Here is a 13,149-nt window from a genome sequence, read left to right as displayed (position 1 = left end):
TTTCCATCATTTTTAGATTCTTCTAATTTTCTGGCTTCACATATTTATTAAATGGCAGAATTAGGAAGTCTGTACTGTCAGCTGGGTACGTTACACTATACTCCAGGAACACACTTACGTGACATCAAATCCAATAAATAAATAAATTTGTTATTAACAGGTTGTTAAGAGTTAAGGTACTCTTTAACAATCACAACCATCAATGACATAAAGATTAATTAACCAAACCAACTTTAGCCTTTTGTCTTTAAAAAAAAAAAAAGGGCAATGTCCTTCTATCATTGCTTTAAAATTAAAATCATTTTAGGGGTGCCTGGGTGGCTCAGTCGGTTGAGTGCCCAACTCTTGATTTCCACTCAGGTCGTGATTCCAGGGTCATGAAATGAAGCCCCACATTGGGCTCCACACGGAGTTTGGAGCCTGCTTAAGATTTTCTCTCCCTTTTTCAAACAAAAAGCATTTTAAATAATATAACGACCTTTTTCTTCCCTTTAGGATTGTTTTTATTCTACTAGGCTTTGACTATACCATCATGGAAGATTTTCTACTAAGAAAATATTAGAATTACAAGTGGACCGTAGACCACCTCCAATGTTATACATAGAAAATCAAGAGCAACTAAAATAGACTTGCTTAAGGTCACAAAACTAGTAACTGAAAAGACCTATGGCTCAAACCTTCGGACATCAATAAACTCTGACTCTGGCTCTTTTCCAGAATTTAGTCCAGAGGGACCTTAATGGTCTAAATATCCCACAGGACATCATACTGTCCCATTACACTAAAGAAAGACATCAAGTTGATACAATGTGGAGAATAGGAAAGTATGAGATTTATATTTTTTTAAGCATGCTGCAAGGATGAGGAAAAAAATAAGACTAGTTTAATATGCTGCCTTACATATAAAACAATTGGTAAATATACCTTCTGTTTCCATTTTACCCAAAATGTAGAATTTAATCAATGCATAGTTTTGTTTTTCTGTAACTCATCGCTTACTCTAAATGGCCGATTTGTGCAATGCAAACCACCCCTGCAATTACTTACAGACATGTATTTTGGGTCAATTCATGTCTCTAAAGTTGTATTTTTAAAGATATTATATTATCTAGGGTGTCACGTTGAAACAAATGGCAGTCCCCACGTTAAAGACTCTTTTTAACATACAATGACTAGAAACATATGCTAGACTTAGTACATTTAAAGAAATCTCAATCAAAATATTTTAAAAACTTAAAATTAGGAAAGTGTAAGAGTCACCAACCTCACTCTCTCTTTAGAAAGGAATATGTTTTATCTTAAAGCTTTCAAAACAAAGGTAACATACACACATCTCTAATTCAAAAATCAAAAATATCTAACTTTAATACCATATTTAATCTAACAAAATACATTTCTAAAAAGGCCAGAAATCAAGAACCTCAGATAATTAAAAATCAAATCTAAAACAGGCATACAACAGCCTAATATTTGTTCTAAACTATTCCAGAATCAATCTGAGAATTACCAAAACTCCAAGGAAGTATACATTATGACAAAGCTGTCATACCAACTGAAGCTTCTAGGCTCAATTAGTACTGCTGACCCAAGGAATCTGAGTAAGGGAAGGAGGGTCCTAAGCAAGAGAATGTCACAAACAGTTTATACAAAAAATAGTGGGGAAGGGCAGATTAAAAGCTGTTGTACCATAAATAAACTCTAGTTTTCACAGATAAATCTTTTTTCCTAAACTTTGGACTTTCAAAGATTCTGTTCCAGCTCAATTTCAAAAGTAAAATTAGAAGAAAAATTAAAAAGAAAAAATTTTCTAAGCTATAAAGTAGAAGGCCAAGACGGCATAGCCAATCACAGGATAGATATTCGAGTAACAATTTGAATCAAGCCTTTAGCTTTAAATGCTAACTATATCTTCACTAATTTTAAGAACCATAATAAGTTAACAAAAATAGAAATTTTCAAATTTGTACTGCCTTTCAAAATAGAAAATATACTATTAAAAAATTACTAGCACAATTTTAGGGAAATATACATGAAAATTAATCACTTATCTAAAGAAATTTGTGTCAGCTGTGTTCAAACTACTTAAACTGACCCTTCATCTTATGAATTACTGTAAAAATTTATGAAATGAAAATGAACATTTTATAAATTTTATTTTTAAAAACTGCAATAGTGGGGCGCCTGGGTGGCTTGGTCGGTTAAGCGTCCGACTTCAGCTCAGGTCATGATCTCATGGTCCGTGAGTTTGAGCCCCGCGTCGGGCTCTGTGCTGACAGCTCAGAGCCTGGAGCCTGTTTCGGATTCTGTGTCTCCCTCTCTCTCTGCTCCTCCCCTGTTCATGCTCTGTCTCTCTGTCTCAAAAATAAATAAACGTTAAAAAAATTTAAAAAAAAATTAAAATAAAAACTGCAATAGTGAAAAAAATTAATTTTAAAGTATTAAAACACTTGTACAGAAAGCATATTAGTTATGGCATTCCTTAAGTTACGTAGTATTAAATTCCTGATTTGTTCAATTGTTATTGAGTATGGAATGCTGAGACCATGGTTGCCAAGTCAATGGAGGTTTTTTAAGTGGTAACTCATTTTAGTGACAGACTGCACTATTTTTATGTTCCACATAAAATGAGGATTACTCAAAAGTGTATGGATATAGAAGTCTAACATCATTTCAGAATGAAAGGGTATAGATGGATTGGCTCAATTCCATTTTAAGTTATTTTTATTAAATAATGAGGACACATTATTCCTAGAAGTTAAATATATAATGAATAAAAGTGTTGGTACTGGGTGTTTCACAACTTTTAGTAATACTGTAGAGAGTACTTTTTAATTATTTAATTAACAATTTTTTAAATATTGCATTGAACACAAAATTCTTTGAATTTAGTATAAAGATACCTACAATAGAACCAAAATTCTTGTATGCTACCACACAATAATACAGTGATATTCCTTACATAAAGGAAAAGGAAAAGGAAAGCTCCTATAAGCTTTCATCCAAAATCTATTATAATTTGAACATAGATATCACATTTTCTTCTCTCACTGATTTCGTTTTAGCAACAATCAGGTAGTAAAATAAGACACGACCCAGCATTAATATACAAATCTGGACAGATTTTACATCAAGTATTTGATTTGTATTCACAAACCCTCCTTAAACCGACATGTCTGTTTTTTAACAACAAAAATGACACCATTAAAAATAGGAGGCTTAATATCAGTCCATAAATTGGGCATATTGTTATTAATATTTCTTAACTCATAACAGATCCAATAATACACATGCTTATATTTCAGACGTTGATATGTATCATAATCTTTGGCAATAATGTTCAAATCCAATATTCTACCTTCTTAAATGAAAATTAGCAATTAAAGCAGTGCCTTAAACAGAAACTAAAGCACTGCTAATATTTAGCAATTGCAGCACTAATAGTCATCTTTATGTCCATTATGGCACACAGGTGCAAATTTTTAAAAACGAATGTTTTATATGTGCAACCTGGAAAGAATATCATTACAGATGATTAAGGAGCTTTAATTCTGAAAGGCTCTGTATGGAAGTCTGTCCAACTGCTCAAATATACATTGTAGTGATTCTTGAAATGAAAATATCTTCCTGTTATTTAAATAAGGAAAATACTACCAACACGTGAATATGTTATTTATACACTGAACACATCCTGCTGCCTGGTTCTAACGCCATTATCAAACACAAAGCGAACAGATTTCTAAAGAGAAGCCAAGTCTTAAAAAGCTCCTCCTGATAGTCCCTCTACAATACTGGCCTATATTAGAATCGTCACCTATTATAAAGACTATAGATTATTTGTCAAGAATGTAAAGAGAGAGCTTAAAGAAACTTCAAGATTAACTAAATTCACATATAAGGCAACTGGTGCCCAAATAATTGGTCCTGGCTTCCCAAGGATCTCACAATTAACATCAATGCAAGGATTATTAAATCCCAGGTCTCCTGACATCAGGTTCAGTGGTCTTTCTAGGACCCCCCCCCCAAAGAAAATATTTAAAAGGTTTGTAATTAAAACTATCTGACTTTAGGAAACACAAATGGTACTACTGCGTGTACTACCGTCCATGGCTGCCTGCCGCGGCGTGTCGCGGGAGTGAAGGGGGTCAGTTATCTTTCCCAAACACCCACAGCCTTCCACTGTTCAAGACCCTACACACAAGAGAGCACTTGGGGAATAAACAGAAATAGTCAAAGGCAGAGGAAAGTTCGAGGCTCATCCCAGTTAGAACTCAATGAAAACGACGACATGATTGCCAAATCTCACCCAGCAGTCGGGACGCCCCGGACGTCGTCCCAAAGGCTCTACAGGGGACGCGCGGGCGCCACAACGGCCAGACGCCCTTGACGTGTGGCGGTCGACGGAGGCAGTGCTAGGAGAACATGGAGGGCAGCAGGTGGGAAGCGGCCGGAAGATGTCGGGGAAGAGCGGAAATAAAGCAGAGAGAGGGCAGGGCCCCCGAGGGGCGGAAGGAGCCGCCAAGCGGCCCCCGACGACAACTGGAGCTGGGGGACTGGACGGCTGGGACCACGGGGCGCAAACTGTGACAGCAAGAGCTATCTGGTCGAAAGATGCCCTCTGGGGCTGGGGAACCGCGTCTATGACTCTAGCCCTCCTCCCTATGCTCGACGGGGCAGGGGAGTGAGGGGGGCGAATCCCGCAGACACTGCCTCCAGAGGGGCGTGAGATCCCACTGCGTATCTGGCGTAACAGTGTATCGGACTGGGCCTTTTGTGGCCGGAAGGCGGGGTCTCCAGCCGTTACTAGCGGTTTGGTTGTGACCCCGCTGTCCCCATCCCCTCCTCACCCCTTCGGGTCTTCAAATGTTGGTCCTAAATCCCTGGGACCAACGACCACAAACCGCCGCCACCGTTTCGGGGACCAATCGGTCGGAGCGGGGGAGGGGGGTCGCCGTAGCGGGGGAGGCCACCGGGAAGAGCTCGAGCCGTCCTCGCGCCTTGGTTTGTCTCCCAGCAGGCGCTGGGGCAGTGGCCTAGGCAGCCCCACGCGGAGTGGAGCCCCAACCAATCAGTGACCAGCTTCAGGGAGGAGTCAGGGAGTGGAGAGTGGGCGGGACGAAGGTTTTTACCCGAATGAGGCTCTCGGAGGGGCGTAAAAGTGCTTGGAGTGACAGGCACTTTAGCCAATTGGGAAAGGAGAACGAGCTTTAGGGGGCGGGCATACATGTAATGTTGCCAAAAGAAAATCCTGCATGTTTTGTTAGGGTGTGGGGAAACAAACACTATGATTTTAACATACTCCTTTTACTTAGGGGGAAATGTAGATACATTTTAAAGGTTCTTCTCATTTGACGGAGTTTTCAAGTCTTAAACTCCTAGTTTAGACGTCTTTCAGTGTGGGGATGGGGGATGGGGCGGTATAAGGCTAATCTTGCTGAGGATTTTCAGATAGGACGAACATGTAGAAATTAAGTGGTTTAAATGCCTAGGAGAATGGGCTGAATCGAGAGACCTAGTAGGCCTGATTCAGGCCTGATTCAGTTTGGGGAGAGATGACATTGTCAGAGCTGAAGAACCAGGTACTACTATCATTATGTAAAACCAACTTTCTTAAATACAGTTGTGCGTTATTCTGCATACACGCCTTGAATTTTGCTTCCTTTGAAGATAGAGCTTGAGTTTAAATGGCAAAGAAAAACGGCTTTAGGCACCAATTCTGTAGACTAATAGACTCAAGAATAGTAAGACTGGAAAGAAACTAGATCACATGGTTCTGCTTTAACAGATGAAGAACTTGACGCCCAGAATAATCCATTGGATTATGCAATAACACTGGTGCCCTAATACCCAACTTCGAGGTGCTTTTTTCCACACTAGTGATTTCAGTTTGTTGTCTCCACGAATAAATGTACTAAATTTTAACAAGCCGCGCGTATGTACTACCCCTCCCCCAACGGTAGGAATTAGCAAGGACTTGGATAGCTCTGGGCTAAAATCCCTGTTATCATTTTGTGGGTGTGATACAACTTCTCTGAGCCCCAATTTAAAATGGGGATTGGGAGGATTAATTAAAAATAATGTTGACAAATATTGAGCACTTGTGTGCCAGAGGCAACTGTAATCTAGTTTCGTATATTAGTTCATTCTAGCAGTAACTTTGGCAAAGGTACTAGACCCGTGTAGTTGCATGTTTCAGGTGGAGAAACCCAGAAAGAGAGCTTAAGTAGTTTGTTCAAGGTCATTCAGCAAGTAAGTTTATTTTGGCTTTGAACCCTGCAGATACAACCATTAGGCTATACTGTCTCAACATGTGTCCAGAAACAAGTGGCATAATGCCCAGAAAATGTTAAGCGGAAGCTTAACAAATACCTTCCTAGACTGCCCTTCTGTTAATAAATACCGCCAATCTCATGTATATAGGCTATATGCCTATACAAATAATAATGATAAATTAAGTAACTAGAAAATCTAGACATAGAATGTAACTATTTGGCTGCCTTTTCTTTTTTTAACATGGCAATTCTTTACCTCAAGAACTGCTAAGGTGATAATTGTTCTATCGTATTGATTACTATTTGTAACTGCTCATGCATTTCTCCAGAAAGAGATTACCCACATTATTTATTTTCATGTTGATGCTATCTCATTTCTCAGTAACTCTAAATACACGTGTTTAAGGTTAAACTAGATGAAATTGTGTTAAGACATATTAGTCTGAAAAGTTCACACAACTAAACAATTTCTAGGAGTTGCTGTAAGATCCTTAAAACCTCACTAGGTGGAGATGTTATCTTATGAGATACAAAAGATGGTTCCTGGAAGTAAGTAGCCTGGAGGATTATTTTACATTTCTAGCTTTCTTTGTTTCCTTCCACCCAACACTCCCCCATATAAAGAAAAACAAGCAAAGGCTTCTGAATAGGAACTAGTCAGGCCATAGAGCCTTGCTTAGATGAAGACAGTGCTATTTAAAGATGCTTGCAACACTTACATTGTATGTCCTTTTTGGTCATGTTTCTTCTAAAGATGTATTTTTGAAGATGTATTTTTCAAATGCTATGAAAACTATATTCTCTGTATGTACAAGTAAAGGAATGACCTTTAACTTTATTTCCAAAGGCTTGTAGAAAAGAGATTAAATACCTTTAGAACTAGAATTCTTTTTCAGGAATAAATTCCAAATTAGGGTCTGTTATAAGTTTATTTGCAAGTTTATGGGAAAAGGAGATCCAAATTAATAGGAAGAATGAAAATAAGTGATATAGACATATTTTTTACTGACAAGAAGCCTAAGGTTGGATACTTGTTGGTAAGGGAGAAAATAGAAAGGGACCTCTACATGACTGTGGGTCACGGGAAGAAAAAATTATCAATAAAAATTGGAAGAGATATAAAAACTAAAGTTGGTTAAAATAGTCTGGATATCATGTAAATGTGGTTTTTCTCATATGAACTGTAGTTTTTTGGAATAAATATCTTCATATACCTTCTGTAAAATACAAACCCCCAAAAAGGAAGAAAAGCAATGAGAACTCTGTATAAATGTTTAAAGTCCAATTTAGTCCTAATAAGAGAAATGAAAGGTCAATGGTTTCATACAAAAGAGCATCGTGTAGTATTAGAGATTCCTCCCTCCATATTTGGCAGTGTTGGCCTGGATCCACCAAAAACATGGCAACGGTTTGCATATTTATAGAATTAACGATCTTTCTACAGGACACAGCTTGGGAACTAAGCACTATCTTTTCATCTGATGACTCTTCATTCAAAATGATATCTCAAAACACTTTCAGAAGTATGGGGGCTTTTATTTTTTTAATCTCAAAGTAAATGGGTTTATTCCAATTCACTGACCCTTGTTTGATGCTTTCTGCTTGACAGATTAATTTGAACTTTTGATGACTATGGGATGTAAATGTCAGCATCAAGATGGTTATAAGGTGGAATAGATGCTTTTCCCAGTGGTGGTGATGGTCCATCCCGAGCCATCTTTATATGCATTCAGTGTACCTCCTGTGATTAACAACCTATCTTTTCAAGGCAACAAATTAGAAATAGATATTTTGGGGCATAATGTAATGGTCTATAGAGGGACCAAACCTGTAACTAAGACCTCACTTAATATAGGTGCTGACGGAAGCAGTAGTAAAGCCAAACTTTGCTGATTGGATTTAGTTATTAGTTAACATCAAGATCCAGTCATCTAGTTATTATTTTTTTAATCAACTACAATATTATAGTGTTAGACAATCCCAGAAAATTATCTTTTTCCCCCTTTGAAAAATACAGACTTCACTCATCTGAAAAACTAACATATGTAAAAAATAACTTTTTGATTAAAAACTTAAACACTTGGGGGCACCTGGGTGGCCCAGTTGGTTGAGCATCAGACTCGATGTCAGCTCAGGTCCTGATCCCACCAGGGCCATGGGATCGAGCCCTTCACTGAGCTCCGCGATGCTGAGTGTAGAGGCTGCTTAGGATTCTCTCTCCCTCTGCCCCTCCCCTTGGCTCATGCTCCCTCTTTGTCTCTCTAAAATAAAATGAAAAAAAAAAAATTTTTTTTAAACACTTGGTTAGGGAGAGAGAGCGATGAACTCTTTCCTGTGTTATCTCACTGGAGAAGCTTATCTCATGGGAGCAACTTTCCTAGGTAACAAATTACAGTGGAACTAGAGCTGACAGACACCCTTGCATGTTTGTCCGGCTGGGCGAGCCAGAACGACTTGCCCCAAAATCACAGAGTCAGTTAGTGGAAATACTGGATCTCCAGCTTCTCTCTTCTGACTTTCAGGCTTAAAACCTGGCTCTCACAGAAACTTTTAAATTGTACTCTTAACTTCTACAGCGTTTTTTTTTTTTTAATTTTTTTTTTCAACGTTTATTTATTTGTGGGACAGAGAGAGACAGAGCATGAACGGGGGAGGGGCAGAGAGAGAGGGAGACACAGAATCGGAAACAGGCTCCAGGCTCTGAGCCATCAGCCCAGAGCCTGACGCGGGGCTCGAACTCACGGACCGCGAGATCGTGACCTGGCTGAAGTCGGACGCTCAACCGACTGCGCCACCCAGGCGCCCCCTACAGCGTTTTTTTAAAAGCCATCATAAATATATTCGATGAAGAAAATCATTTTGGCTGAGGACAACAGGGTCAGCTTTGGTTCTGGGACATTAATGCACCTGGCCATAAAGGATGTGTGAGGCAAAGCTGTTTCTTGGGTATTACATTTCTTTCTTCACACTCGATGTGTGGTACCCTCCCAAGGTGACTCCAGCTCTGCCTGTCTCAGTTATTGTCTTAGCAGAAGAAGCAGAGGGGGGACTCCTTGTGTTTGCCTAGGAGAGCGTTTTGCATTTTCTCAAATGCAGGGCACTCTTAAGGGGGAAGTAGAATACCATTACAATCCACAATGCAGTCTGTGTTTTAAATTAAAGCATCAGATCTTTCCAATAAAACATTTGCTTTAATTTGCATCGATCTACTTATATGTAGAGATCTACAATCTCCAGGGCATCCTTGAAATCACTGGCCTTTTATGTTTTGCCAACTTTTACTTATTCCATTCCTATCCTCATTCTTCATAAGTGGGATACATTTCCCTCTCAACCTGCATCTTATAGCACCACTGATTTACTAAGCCCTTGAAAGAAAGAAAGAAAGAAAGAAAGAAAGAAAGAAAGAAAGAAAGAAAGAAATTACATACATAAGGGATCTTATTCTGTTGGGAAAACGTATGTAAATGTAAACTGTGGAAACAAGTACAATGTGTAATTCTGATTTTCATCAGGACTGCCCAGTGTACATGGGACAGGCTAACCAGACTGGATTAGAACTGGCCCAGCAGCCTTATGTAACCCAGACATGGGGCTTTAGTACTAGAATAACTAAGAGACAGAGGAAGTCTGTAGTATGTGTTTAGAGGGCTACGAAGTGGGTGAATAGTATATATGTCAATTAGAGGTATAGAAAGAAAGAAGAAATGATCAGCAGAATGACTATAAGATGTAAATTCAGAATGCTTTGTTTTCAGAACAAATATTAATAGCATCAACTCATATTATTGAAATTTTACACCGGTTTGTTTTTCTTGCTACTTACTTACTACATGCAACAAATTAAATATATTTCTTAGTTTATATTTGTAGAAAAGTCTGTTTCATATATATCTTATATGGAGGATGGTATTGGAAAAAAAAAAAAAAGCACTGGAATTAGAGCCAAAAAATCTCTATGCCAATTTCAGCTCTTCTTTTTCCAGTTGTATATGGCCTTGGTCAACTCACTTAACCTCTCTGAGCTTCAGTTTTCACGGTTGTCAAAGAGTCATAACACCAACTGCCTCACAGCTAGGTAGCGTAACATGAATTAGCAAGTAAAAATACCAAGCCCCGTAGCATCCACTTCATTTGTGGGATGTGAGATTTTACATGGCCTCTTTAGAATTTTTGGTTGTTTGTTTGTTATTATAATTTTAGAAGTTTAAAAATAGACATTTAGGGGCGCCTGGGTGGTTCAGTCAGTTAAGTGTCCGACTTCGGCTCAGGTCATGATCTCACAGTCCATGAGTTCGAGCCCCGCATTGGGCTCTGTGCTGACAGCTCAGAGCCTGGAGCCTGTTTCAGTCTGTGTCTCCCTCTCTCTCTGACCCTCCCCCATTCATGCTCTGTCTCTCCCTGTCTCAAAAATAAATAAAATGTTAAAAAAAAAATTTTTTTAAATAGACATTTAAAAAATTAAGTGCGGGGCTCTTGGGTGGTTCAGTCAGTTAAGTGTCTGACTTCAGCTCTGGTCATGATCTCAGTTTGTGGGTTTGAGCCCCGTGTCAGGCTCTGTGCTGACAGCTTGGAGCCTGGAGCCTGCTTTGGATTCTGTCTCCCTCTCTCTCTGCCACTCCCCCGCTTTCTCTCTCTCTCTCTCTCTCTCTCTCTAAAATATAAATAAACATTAAAAAGTTTTTAAAAAATTAAGTGCAATGTACTTTCTCACAACTCAGAATTGATTACTGTTAACATCCGGTCATATTTGCCTTAAGTCTTTTTTTATTAAAAAAAGTATATATACACATGTACACATAAGATAAAAATTAAATCCTCTTAGGCTTCCCATTTATTCCCTTTGCCCACTGATTGGTTCATTTATTCAACATACATTTACGGAGTGCCTACTATGTGCCAGGCGCAATGCTAACTGCAAGGGTGGGAATTCATGGTGAACAAGACAGACAAAAATCCTCGCCTTCACTTTATGGTAGCCACAGTGACTTCCTGATTATTCTTGACTATACTAGGCAAACTGCTGTCTCAAGGCCATTACTCTTGCTGTTCCATGACCTTGGAATGTGCTTCTTACACCTGGCCAACTGGCTGGCTATTCCATCCTCTGTATGGCTTTATTCAAATTCCCCTTTCTCCGTAAGACCCTCCAAAGCCATACTGTGTAAATTACATCCTTCTTCCCCATCACTCACAAGCTGTATCTATCTCTGCTTAATTTTTCTCCACCATCTAACTCTCTCTATTTGATCTGGCTGTTATCTGTCTCTCCTACTAAAATACAGGATCCAGGAAAGCAGAGATTTGTGTCTATTTTATCCTTGCTGCATCTCCAGTGCTTAGCACAGTGCCCTTAACAATTATTCGTCAAGTGACACAAAAGACTGAATAAAGGACTAAAAATTAGAGGCACCTAATTTCTTCTCAAATTTGAATGCTTGAAGTGACTAAATGAAAGTATACTTCCTATGTGATTTACCAAATTACTAAAATGTAGAAAGACATTATGTCCATCTCCCTGCTTCTATGGAAAAACTAGAGTACTGATTTTCAAAATATGAGTGAAATGACTTTCACAATATCAGGATTTAGAGAAGTTATGGATAAAGAATTTTGAAACAGATAGAAATGGGACTCCAAAATTAGCTTTTGGACAATTTAAGCTGTTCTGTTTATTTATCCCTGGATTTGAAATTACCATGAATCTTAAATTCCTGAAGACCCCAAAGGAAATTTTACAGCCAGCCTTCTCCTTAGCCTCTTGAAGTATACTTGGCTGGCACAATAAAAGAGTCCTACACCAGGCATCAGTGAAAGAGTAGTTCAGGGACGTGAGCAACATTGTTCAACAAATATTTGTCTAACACCTACTGCTCTCTAAGCACTTAGTAAGTCTAATGAGTTATATTTCAAAATACTTTAGTCACAGCAATACAGTGGAAATACAATGGGCTTTGGAATGAGACAGTTCAAATTCTGGCAGTGTAAGCTTGGCCATAAATTATTTAGCCTCTCAAAGTCTTCATTTTCATATCAATTACACATACAACAAAGTTGCCTGCTTTGAATGTTGGTAGTCTAGATGAAATAAGACACTGTATCAGTCAGGATAAACAGGATAAATAAATAATCCCACAAATCCCAGCTCAAAATGACAAAGGTTTGTTTCTCTCTTGAGCTACAATAGCTGTGGTTCTACTCCCATGCAGCCATTCCCTTACTCAGGAACACAGACTGATGGCGAGCAGCTAGATATCACATTGCAGGCTGCCCTGGCAGAGGAAAGGACAATCTCACAGGGGCAATTAAATGCCAGATTTCAAACTGACACATATCCTCTCCACCACATTTCATTAGCTGGGACTGGTCACACGGTGCCGCCAACAAAGGGGCCTACGAGGTACAATGTGGGCACCTGCCTTTTTGCTGAGCAGCAGAATCAACAACCACCACCGATATCAAACACTGGAGTGTAACATCTACCCCAGATCTGTCCCTTTCCTCTCTCCAGGTTACACCTTGCATGCCTTCTTGTTTGTTAAGCGGAGCTACCTCTATTTCAAAAACATTACCTTTGAATTCACAGACAAAAAAAAGTTTTTTTGTTTTTTGTTTTTTGTTTGGTCTGGTTTTGTTTTGAGATCCGGAAGCATTTTATTGACCTGGTGGAGCAGAGATATTCGTCTAGCAGCTCGATTGCAGATACTCCCCTGACTCTCCCATGTCCTTTCAGACAGGTTTGTGAAGGGGACCCTCTTACAGCAAAGAGACTTTCAGAGTCCCTCCAAGGACACCCAGGGCTTCTCTTGGTGTGGCCTGAGGCCTTAGTCGTGGGCGCTGGCTTTCATCATTGCTTTGTACCTCCCTGTCATCTTGGGTA

This window comes from Lynx rufus, unplaced genomic scaffold, assembly GCF_022079265.1.
Source record: "Lynx rufus isolate CCGP_SWC_20201006 ecotype Redwood Valley unplaced genomic scaffold, mLynRuf1.p SCAF_3, whole genome shotgun sequence".
In the NCBI taxonomy this organism is placed as follows: domain Eukaryota; kingdom Metazoa; phylum Chordata; class Mammalia; order Carnivora; family Felidae; genus Lynx; species Lynx rufus.
This window is presented reverse-complemented; position numbering follows the sequence as displayed.